Source organism: Schistocerca americana, chromosome 8 (assembly GCF_021461395.2).
Source record: "Schistocerca americana isolate TAMUIC-IGC-003095 chromosome 8, iqSchAmer2.1, whole genome shotgun sequence".
Classification (NCBI taxonomy): domain Eukaryota; kingdom Metazoa; phylum Arthropoda; class Insecta; order Orthoptera; family Acrididae; genus Schistocerca; species Schistocerca americana.
The window spans coordinates 370,127,315-370,149,845 of record NC_060126.1 but is presented as its reverse complement, the minus strand read 5'-3'; the positions used below and the strand labels follow the sequence as shown (position 1 = coordinate 370,149,845).

Here is a 22,531-nt window from a genome sequence, read left to right as displayed (position 1 = left end):
CGGTCACACAATAACCACGAAATGATAAAAAGCGAACTATAATAGTGGAAGTGAGAGCGCTACCCTACATTTGCAGTCCACGAGAAGAGAAGTTAGCAAGGAAAAGAGAGACCTGTCTTTGTTGCTGCGTTCTTTTTTAAGTAAGCGAACTGCTTCCGAAACGTTGACTAGTAAACTGATGCTGCATACATACCATTGCCAGAATAATGAAGCACTATTTTGAGTATATTATTTAAAAGTAAATCGTCCTAGAATTGGTAAGACCATTACGAATATGAAAGAATGCATACCATTTACAAACGGATTAGTGATAATTCGTTAGTTTGGCACCTCTTTATTCGTACAGAAGTTTGATGCACCTTTTTACGTATTTAAAGTGTGGATTACTTTACGTCTATAAACCTCTTGATAGCAGGCGTTTGCAGCCCTTTGGTGGGACGAATCAACGAAATCAAATTTGTTTGAAATAATTGCAAAATGTTTACGTCAATATTTTGTTGTGGTTCATCAGTACGGTGACAGAACTGTGAATTTCATAAACATGTTACATCTACGACGAGACTTACCGGATGTGAAGGTAACGTATACAGAGACGGGTAAATGATTAAGTGCGATTTGTCCCATATTATCAGCAAAACATAGAAGATGGAACTATCTTAATAACGGAAACGAATTTTCTTTGTATCAACACAATCTCTAATTTTACGTCCGCCACTAATAAAGTGATGCATGACCGTGGAAAGTAATGTAAGTATTTCAATCTAGTATTAGCGGTAAAGGAGCGATACTTCTTTAAATGGATCGGGCATCGGAAACCAAATTGTGAAAAAGACGCAGAATCTTTATTGGTCATACAGTATGCATTTATGGCCGCAGCAACGACTGCCGATCAGTAACACCAATGTATTAGTAACACCAATGCCGTTTTCTTCCTAGATTACAGCTCTGAAAAATATATACACCAGAGTAACCACAGGAAATATTAATAGCATTACACCACCTCAAATCATATCGAAATCAAATGTAATTGGCATAAATAGCACAACAGCATCACCTTCTGCTATCCGCGCAGACAGAAACACCTGATAGAAGAAGAGGTAAGTCAGGAGTATTAAATGTTTTCAAAGATATAACTAAAAAATTACAGAGAATATAAAGTTCTAATGGTTCAAATGGCTCTGAGCACTATGGGACTTAACTTCTGAGGTCATCAGTCACCTAGAACTTAGAACTACTTAAACCTAACCAACCTAAGGACACCCATACACATCCATGCCCGAGGCAGGATTCGAACCTGCGACCGTAGCGGTCGCGCGGTTCCAGACTGTAGCGCCTAGAACCGCTCGGCCACTCTGGCCGGGGAATATGAAATTCTAATGTCCGTAGTACCTGATGCTGTGGATTTACTTTTCCCAGTTTTGGCAAGTTGTTGGCAATGAACACGGAAACATATGCGATGAAGCTTTCATAAAGTTCAGAGGCCTTAAGAACCGATTTCGAATAAAATTATGGTTTACTGCTACAGGTCTTCTACTACAAAGGTGGCATCCAGAATAAGCTTTTTCACGTTTCTATATTTGTATGTATCAGTTTCTGTCTTCCATTACTCTGGTCGCAAACGCACGCGCATCACATTTAAGGAATTTATGGTTGCCTCGCTTGTCCACTTCTACGTTCCTGTAGATATCAAAAAGTGTGTCTCTAAGTATGCTGCCTTGGGAACTGAAACGGAATAATGTTTATTTCCTCAAAAAAACTAGTATTGGCGAAACTAATATTTAGGCCACTGTTACTTTGGTTTCCTTCTAGGTCTGCTTGTGCTTACAGGGTAATTGGACCCACAGTAATATGGCGAAAATCATCCGCTAATCTTATCCTATTATTTCTCGTTACTCCTCTGATTAATTTCTTTTCCATTTTCAGTCCTTCTGTACTGCCGTCATACCTTTCTGTTAGATGCCACTATTCACATTTATCAATAATGTAATGAGGAAATTGTTTAATTTTATTAAGTCTATTTCTTACATTTCACACATTCATTGCTTTTCAGTTCATTATTATTATTATTATCGTTATTTCAATCATACAGAGTATAGAAAAAAATTGTAGGGCCGAAAGATAGCATCTAACAAAGGAATTTGAGTATGCAAACGAGGGACTGCAGTTGCATATTTTCGGCGCTACAAGAACGTAATAGAAATCTGACATATGGATGTCTCTACTCAAAATGAAGTGTAATGCACACAAAACGTATAATAAACAAGATGTTTGAATTAACCAGTCGTCACTGTGAAACAAGAAAAACTTAAAGCATCTCATTACACGTGTATTGAACTCAGTTGAAGTACCATACAGCACTTCTTTAGAAATGAAAACGATCACACGTCCATATTTCAATACGTCCTAAAGAGGTCAAAGTAAATGGTAAATGTGTATGCTCTTGTACACGGACACGCCATCACTTAATTAACAGAAGTATGTTGTAGCAAATTTTCAAACTGACAAGCGTTTTCACGATTTCATAGCGCTGTAAATGTCCAGCTTCGACCCCTAATTCGCATTCTCAAATTCCTTCGTTTGATGCTGTCTTTCTACCCTAACATTTTGGTAAAATTGTTTTCCTGTGCTCTCTATAGCGCTCATGTACCATGCAAATTGCAGTTTGTGTTCATTGAGGACGTCTGAGGGTATGAAAGTCCTAATCATGCCAGGTGAAATAGATACACAAATAAACAAACTTGCTTGAAACTGATTTCACTGTCCATACACGAAAATTAACTAAGCGATCAGCGACTTACGTAGTGACTGGGAGTCGAAAGTATGCCGGAAATCCAGCATTAATACGAGGTCCGTTTTGTTGTAGACACTAGTAGTTCGCGCGCATACCGCAACGAGCGCGTGCGTCGTGTACCAGCATGCCTCGGGAACAACTGTGCTCAGTTTCAGCTCTGTAGCTAACCTGTACGGTTCTGTTCTGTGATTTCAAAATGTTTAATAGTATCATCCACTCGCCCACCGCGTGTGAGGTTCGCGTCGGTTTTTGTCAGCAAGGAACCTGTCTGCTGCAGAAATTCATCGACAGATTTGCGAAGTGTACGGTGATACTGTTACGAGTGAAAGCAAAGAGCAAGTGGGTACGAGAATTCAAAGATGGCCGTTACAACGTCCATTATGAGGATCGCTTCAGTCGCCCTTCTTTGATTTGGTGGCTTCAGTTGAAGTGAGGATTCGTGTGAATAGGTGCTTCACAGTAACAGATCTCTCAAACGAAGTTCCTGCGAGATCAGTGCTTTACTACATTGCTTCTGAACACTTAAGTTTAGGAAACTGTGCTCCCCTTGGGTCCTGAAATTCCTAAGAGAAGACCACAGAAACCAAAGATTTGAGTGTGCGATGAAGTTCTTGACTCTTTATCACGAAGACGGTGACGGCTTCTTGAGTCAGATCGTAACTGGAGGCGAAACAGATCACACCCGAATCGAAGCAACAGGGCATGGAATGGAGACACACACACTCGCCTGTAAAGGTGAAGGCCAAACAGACTCTGTACCGGCACAAAATCATGGCGTCGGTGTTTTGGGATAGGTATGGTGTTTTGTTGGTCGACTTTACGCAATGAGGAACCACTATCAATGCAGAAGCATACTGCCAAACCCTGAGAAAGTTACGCAGAGCGATTCAAAACAAAATACGTGGCATGCTGATGGTTCAAATGGCTCTGAGCACTATGGGACTCAACAGCTGAGGTCATCAGTCCCCTAGAACTTAGAACTACTTAAACCTAACTAACCTAAGGACATCACACACATCCATGCCCGAGGCAGGATTCGAACCTGCGACCGTAGCAGTCCCGCGGTTCCGGACTGCAGCGCCAGAACCGCTAGACCACCGCGGCCGGCGTGGCATGCTGACAAAGGGAATTGTCCTTCTCCATGACAATGCAAGATGTCAGACCCGCGACTTATTGGACAGTTTTGGCTCGGAATTTTTAGACCACTCACCCCACAGTCCTGATCTTGCGTCGAGCGATTACCATCTGTTCCTCCACCTCAAACAACACTCAGTGGCAGCCGTTACAATGATGACGACGGCGTGATAACGGCAGTGAACTCTTGGTTATCGGAGCAGGTGGCAAGTTCCTATGAGGAGGGTATTTTAAAATTGGTTGAGAGGTATGATACGTGTTTGAACAATTTTGGCAACTATGTCGAAAAATAGAGTGAAGTATGTACTTTCTGAAAATAAATTTACTTTTTTGAAATAATCTTTTGTTGTATACTTATTTTTGCAAACGGACCTTACTTAAAAAACACGCCTTGTATATTCTGTACATTTATTTAAGTATATGTTGAAAGGTGGCTACACTGAGCCACAGCGCCAGAGATTGTGCCAAAGAGTATTATTCAGCCGCCTCCACTGGCAGTGCTTATCGAGAAGTCGTGGTGGAAAGTGCTTATTGAGAAGTAGCAGGAGGCAGTTCTTGTCGAGAAGTCGCAGTAGGCAGTGCTTGTTGAGATGTAGCAGTGGTGAGTCGTTGTTGAGAAGTTGCGGTAGTGAGTGCTTGTTCAGAACTTGTAGTATTGTTTTGATGGGCTAGATACCAGATGTTGTTGGATTGGGGATGCTGTAATGATCAGAGTGTGCTTTTCGTCAACATATATGAAGGTTAAAAAAAAATATTTCTCTTCAAAAAGGCAGATAAAAATACGCTTGACATCTTCATGTTAGACTTTTTTTTAAATTTTTTACCTATATATATATTGACGAAAAGCACACTCTGATCATTACAGCATCCCCAATCCAACAACATCTGGTGTCTAGCCCATCAAAACAATACCACAAGTTCTGAACAAGCACTCACTACCGCAACTTCTCAACAACGACTCACCACTGCTACATCTCAATAAGCACTGCCTACTGCGACTTCTCGACAAGAACTGCCTCCTGCTACTTCTCAATAAGCACTGCCAGTGGAGGCGGCTGAATAATACTCTTTGGGGCAATCTCTGGCGCTGTGGCTCAGTGTAGCCACCTTTCAATGTCTAATAGTATTTTTGTTTAAATAAACACCACAGGCTGCTAAGAGTTTTTATTTTCGTTTTTATAATTCCGTAAATGTTGTAGTTAAACCACGTGTTTAGGGTTATAAACTGTAATCCATAATTGAAACTTTCAGGCAGATAGGGAGCCAGGTCCCAGGTTCGAGTCTCGGCATTTACTTTTAACCTGCTAGGAAGTTTCAAATCAGCGTACACTCAGCTGCAGAGTGAAAGCTGATTTTGGAAATAAATAATTATCAATTATCACTGTACGTATATGTGGCCCTCTCGCATGGCACGACGTCGTCATATATGGAACACTTCTATCGTCGCTAGTGTATTAATGTTGATACTACACCTCAAAACGAACGGTCACGCACAACCTCACTACGTGTTCAGTTCTGGCCTCTGCGGGGAAATTTGATAATGAGGTGTCATATTATGTCGACACAGCAACATTAGAGGTGTCGAGATATCCCGTTCACGGTCAGTGTGAATTGGTCTTTGATTACAATGAATCGCTTTCGCTTCAGCACACATTTCGCTTAATTTAGAATACATCGTTTTGCGAGAGGTACAAGAACGGCATCAATTAATTACTGATCATTGTGCTAGTTTTACAGCCTCCTATGTTAGAAAAAAAAAGAAAAACTAGCAGATCTTTGTTCTTATCGGAAACCACGACGTAAGTAACCGACGTCCTATGTTTATGGAACAATTACTGTTTGTAATTAAATGTTTCCCTGAGACATTTAAGTCTTTTTATTATCTACGATAATGATCGAAGCATACGAAATGAATTAAAATTTGTGCTGTGTCCATTTACTCATTTATCGCTGTTTTATCAAGACCCATCCTCTTCACCGTGTACCGAGCGAGGTAGCGCAGTGGTTAGCACATTGGACTGTCAGTCGGTATAACGCCGGTTCAGATCGCTCCCGGTCATCCAGATTTCCGTGATTTCCCTAAATCGTTAGAGGAAAATTCCGTGATTGTTCCTTTTGAAAGGGAGAGGCCGATTTCCTTCCTCATCCTTGACACAATCCGAGCTTGTGCTCCTTCTCTAATGACCTCGATGTCGATGGGACATTAAACCCAGTCTTCCTTCCTCTTCAATCTAGGGCAAATCATTAACAAACAAAGTGGAATTACATTATAATTTATTGTTTTAAAAAATACTGTCATAAAGTTGCTGTTAGATAAATAAAATGTGCACTGTAAAACAAAGTAAAATGAACTGAAATATACAAACCCTCCACTAACCAGCCTCTGTGTATGTGATAGACAATTATTTCTGCTCCCCACGAGTTAAGGGTTTCGTCGCGCTCTTGGAAAAACTGAAGTGTCTTTCCAGGCCCTTACGGTGCATCATACGTGACTTCAGCAGCCTGCAACTGATGCATTCGTATCGTTCAGCGATTAAGTTTGTCGTGCCGGCCGCGGTTGCCGTGCGGTTCTGGCGCTGCAGTCCGGAACCGCGGGACTGCTACGGTCGCAGGTTCGAATCCTGCCTCGGGCATGGGTGCTTGTGATGTCCTTAGGTTAGTTAGGTTTAAGTAGTTCTAAGTTCTAGAGGACTTATGACCTAAGATGTTGAGTCCCATAGTGCTCAGAGCTATTTTTTTTTTAAGTTTGTCGTCACTTCTCGTGTCTGAAAATCTCTCCTGGTTACTCTGATACGAAATTCTATGTACTGACTGCTTATTACAACTCTTCGCTAGCAAACAAATAACATTTAAAAATAAATCAACATATGGGAGTAGTTTAATATCCCTGTACATCGAGTAAATGTCATGCTCATGAACAGTTGGGTTAATAGCAGATCCTTCCTCCAGGTCACCCATGATACCCACGGACCTTTGTGCGTCGGTCGCCTACCTATGAGTTGTCTTATTTTCGTTATTTCTTCGCGCACAATATTCGCAACCACTACACAATCACTTTCGTCTTTATTACTGTTGAGAGGTCGCGTCACGCAAGGAAGTTTCAGAGGTCTATATTCAAGTCGACGTACAGTTGTGTCCACGTGGACTTTAAAATCTCATTCTAGATTATACAAATTTTGTGACTCGCATCACTGGAAAATTTGATACTATTTGTTAACGAAGTCCAGACCCGTGTACCTGTACTTGCACAAGTAACGAACACCGGCTACAAAGATCAGCCAAAACATGACCGTGCATCAACTTACGCACTGCTCTACTAACGTCACGCAAAGCTTTTGAGTTCATCGAGGAAAAATTCTCCCAGTCCCTGTCACGTGGGGGAGGCAACACGTATCTACTCATGTGACCGTCAGTCACTGTATTGCGGTAGGTAGAAGTCGGTGATATACGAGTTCTTATCTGAAGTTCCGTGACATAGTACGTATGGCCTATTGGGGTAATACAAATATATCGGGGAACCGAGTTACGGAATTGTTTCACTACGTTCCTCAAACTATTGTACCATAATTCCGATCTTAAACAAGGGCTAGCTATCCAGTTGTTAAACGCCATACCATGTTAAAAAAGATAACCGGGAACAAATTCTAGAGACGAGTGATAATACTGAGGCAATTTTCGTTGTATCTTCTGTAACAACAATTATTCTCCATAAAATCGCCACTTGCTGACACTATCAACGACGTCATGTAATAGGAACATTTATTCTTCTGAGCAGAGAACTCATCAGTTATTTCGTGAAGGAAATATGATGTTCCTCTTTGGATTACACTTGTAACTCTTCCCTATACCAGTATCTTCTGTGGACTCCGTGTAGCCAACCACGTGTACGGTAGAGTCACACTTCCTTTACCAAGAGTCTTGCAAGCAACTGCTTATCGAAGACCGAGTCCGACTACACACCATGTTCAAAGAAAAAGTGGTGTCGCACAGGTAGTGACGTCAGAGTGGATTGTACTTACAGCGAATGCGATAATTCTCGACCAGAGACATGTCCGCGTGTTTCGTAACTTATCACAATCATTTATATTTTTAACGTTTTATTTTTTTAGCTTTTCTGAGTACAAAAAAAATGGCTCTGAGCACTATGGGACTCAACTGCTGAGGTCATTAGTCCCCTAGAACTTAGAACTAGTTAAACCTAACTAACCTAAGAACATCACTAACATCCATGCCCGAGGCAGGATTCGAACCTGCGACCGTAGCGGTCTTGCGGTTCCAGACTGCAGCGCCTTTAACCGCACGGCCACTTCGGCCGGCTTTCTGAGTACATTCGAACACTTTACCGAGTGGATTAATCAGTGAGTGCTTAACCTGTGTGTTTCCAAGAACTGATTTTCAACACAGTATTGTGTAAATCTTGTGCAAATATAGGCTAGAAATTCCTTGTAGAGGTCCGCGACCATTTTGGCAGTTATTAAATATCTGTCTTGGTCGCCCAGTTTTTATTTTTTTCAGTCTTAATACACATGAGCCATTCCGATATCGCAATAATCAAATAATAAGAAATTCTGTGAATAGATACACAGTATCTCGTCAAATGCAGTATTCAGGTTTGGTGGCGCATAGCTAATCATCATCTTGAACACATAACCGACAGGACGCTAAACTAAATAATTTCGTAAACATAACATTCCTTCTTCATCAACTAACAGTACCAACAAAATTAACATCCAAGAATCCTCCTGCTCCTGCGTTGCTTTGCTTTTTTTTCCAAATATCGTAGAGTCTCTCTTCCCCGATATCCTCGTCTTCACTCCAACGTCTTTTATCAAGCAGTGTTAGTAAAATCGGAGGAAGAACAACAATTTCCGACGGTCGTAAAAGTGGAGAAACAAAGTATACAATGAGGATAAAGGCAATAATTATGATAATCAGCAGTGGTGATGGTTCCCTCGAAATAGCTTTGAAAGGAAAGACTGTGGAACAAGTATTTATTTTAGGTACTGAGAAAGTTTGATAGAAAATGGAAGCTTTTTGTAAGAAATAGTTACAAAATTTGAGGGTAAAGGAGTTCTGAAAAAGTGAACGGTTTGTTTACAGCAAAAAATCCAATAAAATATGGACATACCAAATTGTTTTGTTTGAAATGTACCGTTATATTGCAAATCCCTAACTGACAGTAGATACTTTTCAAATATAGTTATAGAGAAAAGTGATTAAACGGAAGTGATATGACGTAGTGATGAATGAAGAAGCATTTCTAAGAACAGAAGAGGGAAAAAAGGAAACTAATGGAAATGGAAACAATGAGGAAAACGTGTTGCCCGGGAGGTATACACTGTCCGACAGCACAGAAAGGGTGAAGGAAACGAAGCGGAACTTCACTGCTAGAGAGGTTATCTGCTGTTACTGCAGTGATCAAAAAATCGAATCAAATTTCCAAAGAACTAGGCACTATGAGCCCACCTGTCAGTACGACGATGCACCCCCTCTGGCTTGGATACATGAACTGATTCGGTTAGGAAGGGTGTGGGAAAGCCTTTGTATCCTCTCCGGAGGCAAGGTGGCCCACAACAGTTGTAACTGGTCCTTGATATCCTGGAGGCTGGCACTGGAATGGAGTTGACGACCGAGCTGGTGCCACACGTCCTGTCGGGGACAGGGCTGGAGATCTTGCTGGACTCCGGAGTATCTTAACGTCGCCTGAAAATTCATAGACAGGCTTGCCACATATGGAGCATTGTCTTGTTGAAAAATGCCACCACGATACTGTCGCCTGAGAGGTAAGACGTGAGAACAGTTAATGTACTTCCAGAGTTTCCTTAGTCACCTCGAGTCACGACCCGAGATCGTACCCAATTGCTCCTCACACCATGACCGCAAGTGTAGTACTGCTGTGCCCCTTCAAAACAATGGCACCTTTCCGCAGATCCCTGACTCACTCGTCGACAGTGGTTGTCCGCGGTTATGTAGAACCGCTATTCATCACTGAACACAATGTGATGGCATTCATCAACAGTTCATGCTTTCCGGTCACGGAACCACTCCAGACGTAGCCATTTGTGTTGCGGTGTTAACGGAAGCGCACGCTTGGGACGCTATTTCTCTAGTCCGGCCGCTGGTGCTGCTGCTATTCTCCAACCAATGGTGAGGAACGTCAAACAAAGTTCCACGCAGCCGACTACCGGTGTCCGGATGGCAGACGTGGATGTGAAGGGGTTGCAGTGTTCTTGGCGGACACTACTTCGATCCTCCCTCGAAGACGAGTATGCCTGCCCTAACATTCCCATGTAACGACGCTGTCACATCCGAATGCCTCACAGATCTGGATATTGGACGATTTGAGCAGCCAGGCAAATGGAGACCCATAACAGAGTCCCTTTCAAACTTCGCCAGGTGCTGACAACGCTGTGTCACACGAGTACACTGCATTATCATGTCGTTCGCAGTGATCACTCAGTATCTAACGCTGTTTGCGCCACTTACATACCCTGCCATACTTGGTAACAACATTAAACACGAACAACACTAATGTATTCTGGTATCCATACTACCTGTGACAGAGAGTTGCAACTCTAATCACTTATATTCCCGACGACTTACACTACATTTACATGGATACTCTGCAAATCACATTTAAGTGCCTGGCAGAGGTTTCATCGAACCACCTTCACAACTCTCTATTATTCCAATCTCGTATAGCGCGCGGGAAGAACGAACACCTATATCTTTCCGCACGAGCTCTGATTTCCCTTATTTTATCGTGGTGATCTTTTATCCCTATGTAGGTTGGTGTCAACAAAATATTTTCGCATTCGGAGGAGAAAGTTGGTGACTGGAATTTCGTGAGAAGATTCCGTCGCAACGAAAAACGCCTTTCTTTTAATGATGTCCAGCCCAAATCCTGTATCATTTCTGCGACACTCTCGCCCATATTTCGCGATAATACAAAACGTGCTGCCCTCCTTTGAACTTTTTCGATGTACTCCGTCATTACTGTATGATAAGGATCCCACACCGCGCAGCAGTATTCTAGAAGAGGACGGACAAGCGTAGCGTAGGCTGTCTCGTTTGTAGATCTGTTACATTTTCCAAGTGTCCTGCCAATAAAAATCAATCTTTGGTTAGCCTTCCCCGCAACATTTTCTGTGTGTTCCTTCCAGTTTAAGTTGTTCGTAATTGTAATACCTAGGTATTTAGTTGAATTTACGGTTTTTAGGTTAGACTGATTTATCGTGTAACCGAACTTTAACGAATTCCTTTTAGCACTGATGTGTATGACCTCAAACTTTTTGTGGTTTAGGGTCAACTGCTAATATTCGCACCATTCATATATCTTTTCTAAATCGTTTTGCAATTTGTTTTGATCTTCTGATGACTTCATTAGTCGATAAACGACAGCGTCATCTGCAAACAACCTAAGATGGCTGCTCAGATTGTCTCCCATATCGTTTATATAGATAAGGAACAGCAAAGGGCGTATAACACTTTCTTGGGGAACGCCAGAAATCACTTCTGTTACCCAATCACGTCTTCTTCTGAGTGCTTCAGTTTTTTGCTAGACACTGCATAATGAAGAAATTGCAACGAAGAGTCACAGATATAAATACTACATTGAAGAAAACGAGGGGAAGACGAAAGCTTGAAATGTTAAATGACATTAAAATGGGCAAGTTATCAACAGCTTAAGGAAGAGACAGAGGTCAAATACTCGTGGAGCGCGTCTAATCGAAACAGTTGTAAGACAAATACAGCAGAAGAAGAATTAAATCGATGAAATGCGTAATGGAACAGAACAAGGGACTAATGCGAATAGCAACACATCGCCGATCAGCGGAAGTCCAATTCCGAACAGCCTTGCGAACTGAAGCGTTATCCACTCTTGCAGCTTATTTAGTAGAATCGGAGTAAACTCATTTCTTCTATAAGATCCATCTTTTCCGTCACAGGGTCGCGAGTTCCCTTGTGCATCCTGGCGATCAGCTACTGTTTTGCAGTATATTGACTAGTTCTAAGGGCCTTCGCCGAACGCCGACCGGTGTAGCCGAGCGGTTCTAGGCGCTCCAGTCTGGAACCGCGCGATCAGTACGGTCGCAGGTTCGAATCCTGCCTCGGGCATGGATGTGTGTGCTGTCCTTAGGTTAGTTAGGTTTAAGTAGTTCTAAGACTAGGGGACTGATGACCTCAGATGTTAAGTCCGATAGTGCTCAGAGCCATTTGAACCATTTGAACCTTCGCCGAACAGCTGTATCGTCAGTACGTTGTGCCGTACGCCTACGTTAATTCTTCGGAAGGTCCACATTCGTTCACTAACAGAAGCACGTCCACCATTTACTTCGCTCCTTTCCCTGTGGATGGAACCATCCGAGCCCTGCCATTAACGACTGAGGAAAACATAAATCCGGAGGGCCGAATAGAGTGGATCAGTGATTTTTCACTGCTTCACACTAGGACACTGGATCGACTTGGAGAAAGCTCATCCCGTATCGTGGTTTACAGAAAAACATTTCGCCCCATCACAAGTGTCAACGATATTTCCGGAATTTTCCACAGAAAGTGGCCTTTTGGTTACGAAATTAGCTACCGCGCAGTTCCTCCGACATTCATCATAGAGGGAGACGCATTCGCTGAATGTTGTCTGCCATCATGCTTGGCTCATCATCGGCTGTTACCCCTCCACCTTTAAGATCTTTGAACAGCTGTTAACATATTTTTTGTTCAAGCCAACCGCGCCACATATTTTCTCTATACTCTCGCTCGTCGAAGGCACTGTTGTTCGTAAGGCACTGTTGTTCGTAATTTATATAAAAAATATGGTTTTTACGCTTTACACTAGGACACAATCCTCTCAATATGATTGACTGCGTGCAGCAAAGAAATGTGGCTCACGTCAGTGTGTTTGGCGCTAAGTCACACTTCTCCATGTGTTTGCTCACGTTAAAGTTCCTTTTTAAACGTACTCTGCCATTTACATAGTCCCCAAAATTTCCAAACGCACCGTCTAGATTTGGGTTTAAGATTAAGCTGACGGGCGTATTACGAACTGCAGAGGTATTACTGACCATAAACGACGTTACTGGAAACACCAGGAAGTGGTCGTGTCGCTTTGTCCATGCGCCTGACGCACGTGCGGTGCAGGTGAGGGTTACCGCAGCTGAGATAATGCCGAGACGACGGCGCCGAGATAACCCAGCGCCTCCTGTGCACTGGGTCACGTACGCATTAGCAGTATCAGAGAGTCTGTCTGACACGTGATTGGCACCAGAGCGGGACGGCGTACTGTGTCACAAGGGCACCCCGGCCTCTGACAAAAGGAGCAACCAAAGCAGCCACTCGCGTTCGGTCCATCGCTGTAATCATTCCATTTCCCGGCAATAGTCATTGCACTGCAGGCGGTAGGGGGCACTACCATCGACAACAGAGTGAGACAGTCAATCGTTCCCACTACATTCGAAGCCCTCCTACCATGGACGCTAACTGTAATGTACCCCCCCCCCCCCCCTTTCCTGTACTTTTGCTGATTCTTAATTGAAACAAGACACGTTCATAGGATTTATCGACCCGTAAAAAGCGTTGGACAGAGTAAATTGGTGCAAGATGTTAGAAATTCTGAGAAAAAATAGGAGTAAGCTGTAGGAAAATGCGGTTAGTATACAATATGTGCAAGAGCAAAAAGGAGACAGTAAGTCTGGAAGGCGAGGAAAGAAGTGCTCGGTATGAAAAGGGTTTAAGACAGAGATGTTGTTTTTCGCCCCTAGTGTTCAATCTATACATTGAAAAGGCAACCACTGAAATAAAAGTCCAAGAGTGGGATAAAAGACATTGCTGTCCTGAGCGAAAGTGAAGAATCTGTTGAATGGAATAAAGTCTAATGAGGATAGGGCATGGATCGAGACTAAAACGAAGAAAAGTGTAGGTAATGATAATTCCCAGAAATGAAAATAGCGGGAAGCTTAACACCAAAATTGCTGATCGGGAAGTAGACAAAGTTAAGGAATTCTGCTGCCTTGGAAGCAAAACACCCATGACGAACGAGGCAAGGAGGACATAAAAAAACAGATCAGCACTAGCAAAAAGGGCATTCCTGGCCAATAAAAGTTTATCAGTATCAAGTATAGACCTTAAGCATGGAACAGGGCCACGAAAAAGAAAACGACTTTCATTTTTTTGTTTGGTGTTACTCTGTGCGCTCACCGAGAATATTCTTAGCTCAGAAAAGACCGATCATAATGACTGTCAGTTCGCAAGCTTTGTGTAAGCTGTTGTTCAGGTGTCCCAGAAATGCAACTGTGTCATCTCTGTACATGAAAGGTGTCACAAAAATGTTGTGTCTAACTGCAAGGGTGAAAAGAGGCTGTCTTCAGGAATAAATCGAGGACTGGAACCCATGTCTAGAAACGTCACCAAACCACGCTACAGAGCATCCAAGTTAATGGTGCCAGCGGCTGGCACTAGGTCACCCCTTCGACAGCTAAAGTGACTTAATACGGTGATGGACCGTAGGCAGAGTTGCTCTTTTCCGTCGGTGGATGACGGTTTCGGACATGGGTTTCCGTCTGCAGTTTATTTTTTTCTCCTGGAACCCTCTAAAATGTCCATTGTTTTACGGTATAGAGGAGAAAAATAAACTGCAGATTGGAAACCCTGAAAAGAAAATCATCGCAATCATAGGAGACAAGGCCTGTATGTGATAGCTTTCTCCATCTTTTCCACTGGCGTTCGTGGCAATGTCTAGATCACTGAATGACAGACAACATTGCGAGACGTTCCATCTACCGTCCGTCAGCATACAACGTCTCGTTTGCTGCGAAGAAAAATGGTTCAAATGGCTCTGAGCACTATGGGACTTAACTTCTAAGGTCATCAGTCCCCTAGAACTTAGAACTACTTAAACCTAACTAACCTAAGGACATCACAAACATCCATGCCCGAGGCAGGATTCGAACCTGCGACCGTAGCGGTCGCGCGGTTCCAGACTGTAGCGCCTTTAATCGCTTGGCCACCACGGCCGGCTGCTGCGAAGAGGTTGGCTTTTGGTAGGCGCCGGTGCCTATTACTTACAGGCTGTGTAGTGCCATTGGATGATGTTTCCGGACACGGACTCCTGTCCTCGCTCTTTCCTCAAGACACTCTCTTCAACTCCTCGAAGTTTGTCGCAACATTTCTGGAACACACTGTATATTGCATCATGAGATCTGTTGTTGATAGTATTTGCTCATTCAGGAGATAATGCTACAGTCAAATGGTTCAAATGGCTCTGAGCACTATGGGACTTAACATCTGTGGTCATCAGTCCCCTAGAACTTAGAACTACTTAAACCTAACTAACCTAACGACATCACACACATCCATGCCCGAGGCAGGATTCTAACCTGCGACCGTAGCAGTCGCGCGGTTCCGGACTGCGCGCCTAGAACCGCTAGACCACCGCGGCCGGCCGATAATGCAACAGTCATTCATTGATCAGTAGACGGCAGAACGATATGCAGTTGGATAACACCTACTTGAGAGCTGTGCTGAACGATGTGCACTAGCGAGGAGGTTCAATTTTCAGTAGGCTTTCAGCTGAGTTGAAAAAATTGACTGCTAACTCTCAAGTCTTCAAATCCAAGCTGAAAGGTTTCATTGTGGCACACTCGTTCTGTTCTGTGCAGTTGTTTCTCGAGATAGTTGACAACTTTTATTCTGGATTGTCTTCTAATTTTTTTCGGGATTTACACTGATACCTCCTAATATCGTGTCGGACCTCCCTTTTCCCGGCGAAGTGCAGCATTTCGACATAGCACGGACTGATTGAGTGGTTGGGAAATCCCTTGCAGAATTATTGACAGATGCTGACTCTATAGCCCACCATAATTTTGAAAATGTTGCCGGCGCATGATTTTGTGTACGAACTGACCTCTCGATTAGCCACATGTGTGTTTGACGGGATCGTTTCGGGCGACATGGGTGGCCAAATCATTCGCTCGACTTGTCCAGATTGTTCTTCAAAACAACTGCGAACAATTGTGACCTGGAGAACGTGCCGCATTGTCATCCACAAAAGTTCCATCGTTGTTTGTGAACATGAAGTTAATTAACGGCTGCAAATGGTTTCCAAATAGCCGAACATAACCGTTTCCTGTCAATGATGGGTTCAATTGGGCCAGAAGACCCAGTACATTCCACGTATGCACAGCCCACACAATTGTGGAGCCGCCGCAAATTTCCACAGTACCTTCTTGACAACTTGGCTCCACGGTTTCGTGGGGTCTGCGCCTCACTCCAACCCTACTATCAGCTCTTATCAACTGAAATCGGGACTAACCTGATCAGGCAACGTTTTTCCAGTCGTCTAGGGCCCAACCGATAAGGTAAAGAGCCCAGGAGAGGCGCTGATGGTGGTCCCGTGCTGTTAGCAATGGCAGTGGCGTCAGCCGTCTGCTGCCATAGCCCGTTGACGCCAGATTTCGCCGCACTGCCATAACGGATTCTTTCGTCGTACGTGCCGCATTGATTTGTGCGTTTATTTCACGCAGTGTTGCTTGTTAGTACTGAAAACTCTACAGAAACGGCTCCGTCTCGCTTCACAAGCTGCGACATCGTCGCGAAAAAACACAGTGACCCGTATATGTAATAAGTTTATTTAATTTACGTCTATGGTCACAATCTTTTTTGTTTAACAGATTACCGGTTTCGGTCTTTAATGACCATCATCAGATCTGTTTCATAAAAACAAAGACCTAATGTACTGCAGCCATAGTGACATCGTCAAATGTTCCGCATGTAACATTTGACGATTCCGCATTTAACATTTGACGATGCCACTATGGCTGCAGTACATTAGTACTTTGTTTTTATGAAACAGATCTGATGATGGGCATTAAAGATCGAAACCGGTAATCTGTTAAACAAAACGATTGTGACCATAGACGTAAATTAAAGAAACTTATCCCTCTCGCTTGTTAAGTGAAGACCGTCGGCCACTGCATTATGCTTGGTGAGAGGTAGTGCCTGAAATCTAGGCACACTGTGGATCGCGGAATACTGAATTCCCTTAGGATTTACGAGATGGAATGTCCCATGCGTCTAGTTCCAACTACCTTTCCACGTCCGAAGTCTGTTAATTCATGTCTTGCGGCCATAATCCTTTCGGAAGCCTTTTCTCGTGAACCACCTGAAAACAATTGACGGCTCCGCCAATGCATTGCCCGTCGTGCCTTGTGTACACGGTACTGCCGCCATACGTCTATATGCGTATTGCTATCCCATGAATTTTGTCACCTCAATGTATTTATTCTTTACATACTTCTGTTTATAAATTTTCTAATCAGCAGTAAGTAGACTATTTAGTCAAGCTCTCACCAAGCATCTCCGGCCTTTATGGCCCCAAGTAACCTGATAAATAGATAAATGTATGAAAGCAATAGTACTGTGAGAGCTCCGTGCGTTTACATTGTTACGTCACGTCCTCTTAAGCATTTCCCGCATAGAGAACTAAAAACAGAGCACAAGATGCCGTGTCTTCTGCTGCAGTTTATGTGCTGTGCTTCCGCTGCGCTATGACACCTAATCGCTGTTTATACGAGGAGACTAGAGCGGTGCGTCCACGGCAGTGTGTCCCGCGCTAGGAGCAGGGTGGCGACGAGACATTCCGGAGCACGGCTTTGGTGAGGCGGACACCGGCGGGGTCACGTTTCCGTCTGCAGCGCACGAGATACGGACGTCGTTAGCGGTGGACACGCATTAGGCGCCACACACACACACACACACACACACACACACACACACACAGACTCACACAACGCGTTACTATTTAGCTGACCGTCCGGCCGCAGCGGTCCAGGGCGGCCACTAAAGCCTTCAGCCAGGAATGCCGTGAGAAGTACGAGCTGTACATACTCCAGTGCCACGTCCCTGGTCGCGTTGGTAATACGGCGTAGAGGCGGCGTGTCTCCTGTACGGTACTTGTAGCCTACTCCTGTGGGGAGATTGCTTCCTCTTACCCAGTCTGCTATGACTGCAGAAAACAATAACAGGCATTCGCAAAAGAATCTGCGTCTACATGGCTACTCTGCAATTCAAACTCAGCTGTTTGGCAGAAGGTTCATAGACCTATTTTCAGACTATTTCTCAACCGTTCCACTCTCGAATGACGCATGGATAAAATGAACACCTAAATACAGGGTGTCGGGGTTAAAGATATAATAATATAAAATGCAATAACTTGAGAAGTAATTAAGATATTTATTGACGCTATATTTATACAAGTATGGTAGCTCAAAACGTTTTTTAACACACCTATTACACCTCGATATCCACACCATTAGTGGCGCGACAGACATCCAGTCTGTATTCCGCTTGTCTCCAAGTGTTTTGCGGCACTGCTGGCACAACATTTGTGATAGCTGAATGAATGCTACGGTTCACATTCGGTAGACCACGAACTGGCATCTGGTACACTTGATTCTTGATAAACCCCGCAGAAAAAAATCAAGTGGCGTAACGTTGGGTCCCCAGGAGGCTAAGTAATCGATAGACTACCTCTCCCAATCCAGCGATCTGGGAACTCATGAGCCAAGAAATCCCTCACAGTGTTTGCAAAATGGCATGGTGCGCCATCTCCTTGAAAGATTACGTCACGAGGAAGTTATGTCATAGCATACAACTCCAACATACCTACATATGCTGTTGCATTATCTTCGGTCTCCGCGAAGAAGAGTGAACCTTTAATGATGTAGTTCAACAATCCACGTCACAAATCCACTCACGGAGAGTCACGTTCGCACTTAGGCACTACGTGGGGTGGGTTGGGGGGGGGGGGGGGGGAGGAGGAGGTTCAAAAGATTCAAATGGCTCTGAGCACTATGGGACTTAACTGCTGTGGTCATCAGTCCCGTAGAACTTAGAACTACTTAAACCTAACTAACCTAAGGACATCACACACATCCATGCCCGAAGCAGGATTCAAACCTGCGACCGCAGCGGTCGCGCGGTTCCAGACTGTTGCGCCTAGAACCGCTCGGCCACTCCAGCCGGCGGGGGGAAGGAGGAGGTGGTTCAGTTCCCCATATGCGGATATGCGGCCATTATGTGTGTTTACCGTGCCGCGTATATAGAATGTAGCCTCTTCCGAGATACATACCAAATCGATGAATGGCTCTTTTTCTTCCATTTTTGCCAGATTGTCTCGGAAAATGCTTCTGTGACGAATCTGCAGTTTGTACGCTCGTAGCCGCAAACTTTTATAGGCAAGATCGTATACTGTCGAACGAGGTAACTGTAACTGCCTGCCTGCCTGCTTGCCGGACTGACTGACGAGAGCTCCGATGGAGGGATGTACGGATTAATTCAACAGTAGCCTCTGAAACTGCGTGCATAGCGTGTTGGTGCGACATCAAAAGCAAACTTCCAGTTTCCCGAAGCCGCTTTTCCCATTTCTTCATTGTTACGGAAGTAGGAACATCGTCAATGGTCGCAGTCGATACTCATGCCGGAAACGAGTTGTACCGGTGTAACAGGCTTTAGCTCCGCGAGAGGAAGTACACACGCCACCACCTGCTGTGGAATCCACATGGCTACTGACGCCCTTTTATGTGAAAAAATCGGTTACACACATGCGCATGCGGTACCAACTGCGGAAGGCAAACGCAGAAAACTTTTTAAGTTTCCGTACTTGTAGAAGCTAACGCCAATAAATATCTCAGTTACTTCTCAAGTTATTACATTTAATATTGCTGAACCTAAACACCCTGAATGAATATTTCCGTGCGAGCTCTGACTTCTCTCATTTCATCACTGTGGTCATGTCTCCCTCTTTGGTGAAAAGATCTCGCCTTAACGAAAAACGCCGTAGGGTGCCAACCAAGACCCTTTCTTATAACCGTGACACCATCTCCCCGATTTCGCAGTACTAGGAAACGAGCTGCCCTTCTTTGAACTTTTCCGATGTCCTCTATGTTTATTATGCGCGTTAGTATGTATTTTATTAACACCTGGGTATCACAATATAAATAACGTAGAATTTCTGATTCACTCATTGCAGAGTTTAAGACGTCTTCTATGGGATGACAGGTTAACTGTCATCTTGCTTCTTCATGGCGTGGATATTTGCATTTGCTAAAGAGTACGTAACGTGGTTTGCATTTTCAACGTAATGCCTCCTAGGTTATCTACAGTGTTTTACAAACAAATTTCTACATTTATGTTTATATTACGTAAAGCTTGTGTCGAGGGAGGGAGGGAGGGAGGGGGTGGGGTACATTTTACCAAAGGTAGTGACACCCTCTCGTATTCCACTAGCCTGTGGAACACTGTCCCTGTTCGGATCATACTTACTTTAATTCTCACGGCCTCTACGCGAGATAACAATGGATGCAATAGGTTTGTTGCACAGTCTTCCACGAATCACGATTCTCTAAAAAAATCCAAGAAGGTTTCCCCAGCACGAATCCAGCTTTCTTCCGATGATTTCCACTTAATTATCCTGAGTACCTGCGTTACAACTTCATATGGACTTCCCTGACTTGTTACGATCCTAGTAGCTGCTGTTAAGTTTGGCGCGTAGACTTTCTACTTTGTGGTTAAACTGAAGAAGTGAGTTAAGTTCGGGGAGCTCTGGCACCAGGTCTCATTCTTGTTGTGACATACATTTGGATGAAAACCTATTACGAATCTTCATGACGTATCTCGCATTTTAGCACAACGGAAGGAAAGGATAGCTTATGTCCTACCCGTAATGGTGAATATACTGAAAAATAATAAGTATTTGTATTATCTGTACACACTTGTTTCAGTTTACTGCCATATAGAAGGTTGATACAACGACATTTTCTCCAGATATACGGTTGGCGGTAGAAATTATGTGGTCCTTTTAAGGCAGGAAACATATTCGAATAACAGTTCCGCTATGAAATCACTCGGAGAGCGTGTCATATTTTATTGAAGTTTACGTACTGCAGCTCAAAATACGACGTTCGTTAACATTATGTCTACCGGGAAACGTCTTTACCGCGTCAACGCTCTTTATCTAGTTGCTTCTACTACCTGTAAGTACTATGGTGTTTCGGAAATTTATTGAGTCTCTTCATAAAAAGTGTGGAACATACTGCCTATGGACATTACGTATGAAGCCTGTGTGCGTCATTATTTTCAGGTTGATATTATCGAAGTTCTGTTCTGAAAAAGCTCGTAATTACTCCTTTTGTTTTGTTTAGTCTCAAGTCGTTGAAGACGGATTACCGTACAAAGTCTTTTTCGCTTACGCAAATGTGAATTCCTGTACACTGGCAGTCAGTGTAGAAACACTTAAATCAATAAAACTCTCGGAAAAAAGTGATTGGCAGCTAATTGTTGCCAAATACGAAGTAACGCCCGTAAGGCTTATCCGGAACCTAGCATTAAAATATCCAGCCTCGTAATTGAGTTCAGCATATCGTTTTGGTGCTCTGTCAGAAACTGCACGGTACGAATCAGAAAAATTAGTATCCTGATATGTGTCGTATGGTCCGCTGTTCGAGCGATGTGCCCTTGATTTGAACGCTGGTGAATTTAATTAGCATAAACATGATCCAATACGACTAGTTTCTATCTTGAGTGTTATCATTAACTTGCCCATAGCATAAGAACTCGCTTCTGCGTCAGTGTCGCATACAGCAAACATATTCACTGATGTTTTGTATTAAAAATAATGTAGATTACCACTTTGATTCCAACGTTTACTTTTACTGCACTAACAGCACCTAATAAGGACATGGTTTTTTCATGTTTGGACTCACATCATCTCTATCTTTGTCGAGATGTTCCGCTGATGCTTCACTTTTGGTACCGAAATGGTTAATTTAAAATTTTCGCCCGAACAGGGACTTGAACCCTGGACCCTTAGGTTAAAAGCCTAATGCTCTACCGACTGAGCTATCCGGGCTCTGAATAGTCACGGCTCGGAAACCCGTTATCCTTCACGGACTCGTGACTCAGTGGTGACGGAGTGATGTAGGAGGCGCTTGGCCTCGTGCGGTATATTGCCAGGCGCCGAGCGGCCAGAATAAATTTTGCTGCCAGCCGGTGTGCTGTGCCGATGAAACGCGCTGTGGCGGTCTTGGTGTACTAAGTCAAGTGAAATACTAAGTTACTTTATAATGAAGTCCGCTGAAGTTCAATGGTCATAGTGGAGAGCAAATATAGAATTTCGTATCTAGGAAGGTAGCGTGGCCGAGCGGTCTAAGGCGCTGGTTTTAGGCACCAGTCCGAAAGGGCGTGGGTTCGAATCCCACCGCTGCCAGAAATTTTTGAAAAATAACTATATTTAAAGAGTAGCGTCTTTCACTCTGATTAGACTATCTTATGTTTAACCTAAATAGAGACATCGTACCACGACCGATTTACCAAATCAAAACGTAAGCCAGATGATTCTAAAATGGATTAGTGCTGCCCGCTGTATTTTTTGCGCATCTTAAAACTACAACGGTTAAAAACGTCAACGAAAACCCGTCCCGAGCAGCTCCCGGCGGCAAAATCTTTTCCGCTGTTTTATGCAACGGAAACAGTTACACATATAACAGCCCTGTGCGTGGGTATCCTTTAGCCCCCTGATGCCATGAATCAGAAATATCTTAAGAAGAGCGTGGT

At 43.6% G+C, this 22,531-nt stretch overlaps 1 protein-coding gene and 2 non-coding genes across 3 annotated transcripts in view; 2 read left to right on the top strand and 1 right to left on the bottom strand.

Annotated features, from left to right (window-relative positions):
* Positions 1–22,531, top strand: part of LOC124545856 — a 1,204,377-nt gene that overhangs the window by 64,588 nt on the left and 1,117,258 nt on the right. The gene's annotated exons all lie outside the window — the stretch shown is intronic.
* Trnak-uuu lies at positions 21,755–21,827 on the bottom strand. The gene has a single exon. It is a non-coding gene; the product is annotated as a tRNA-Lys (tRNA).
* On the top strand, positions 22,105–22,184 carry Trnal-uag. The gene has a single exon. It is a non-coding gene; the product is annotated as a tRNA-Leu (tRNA).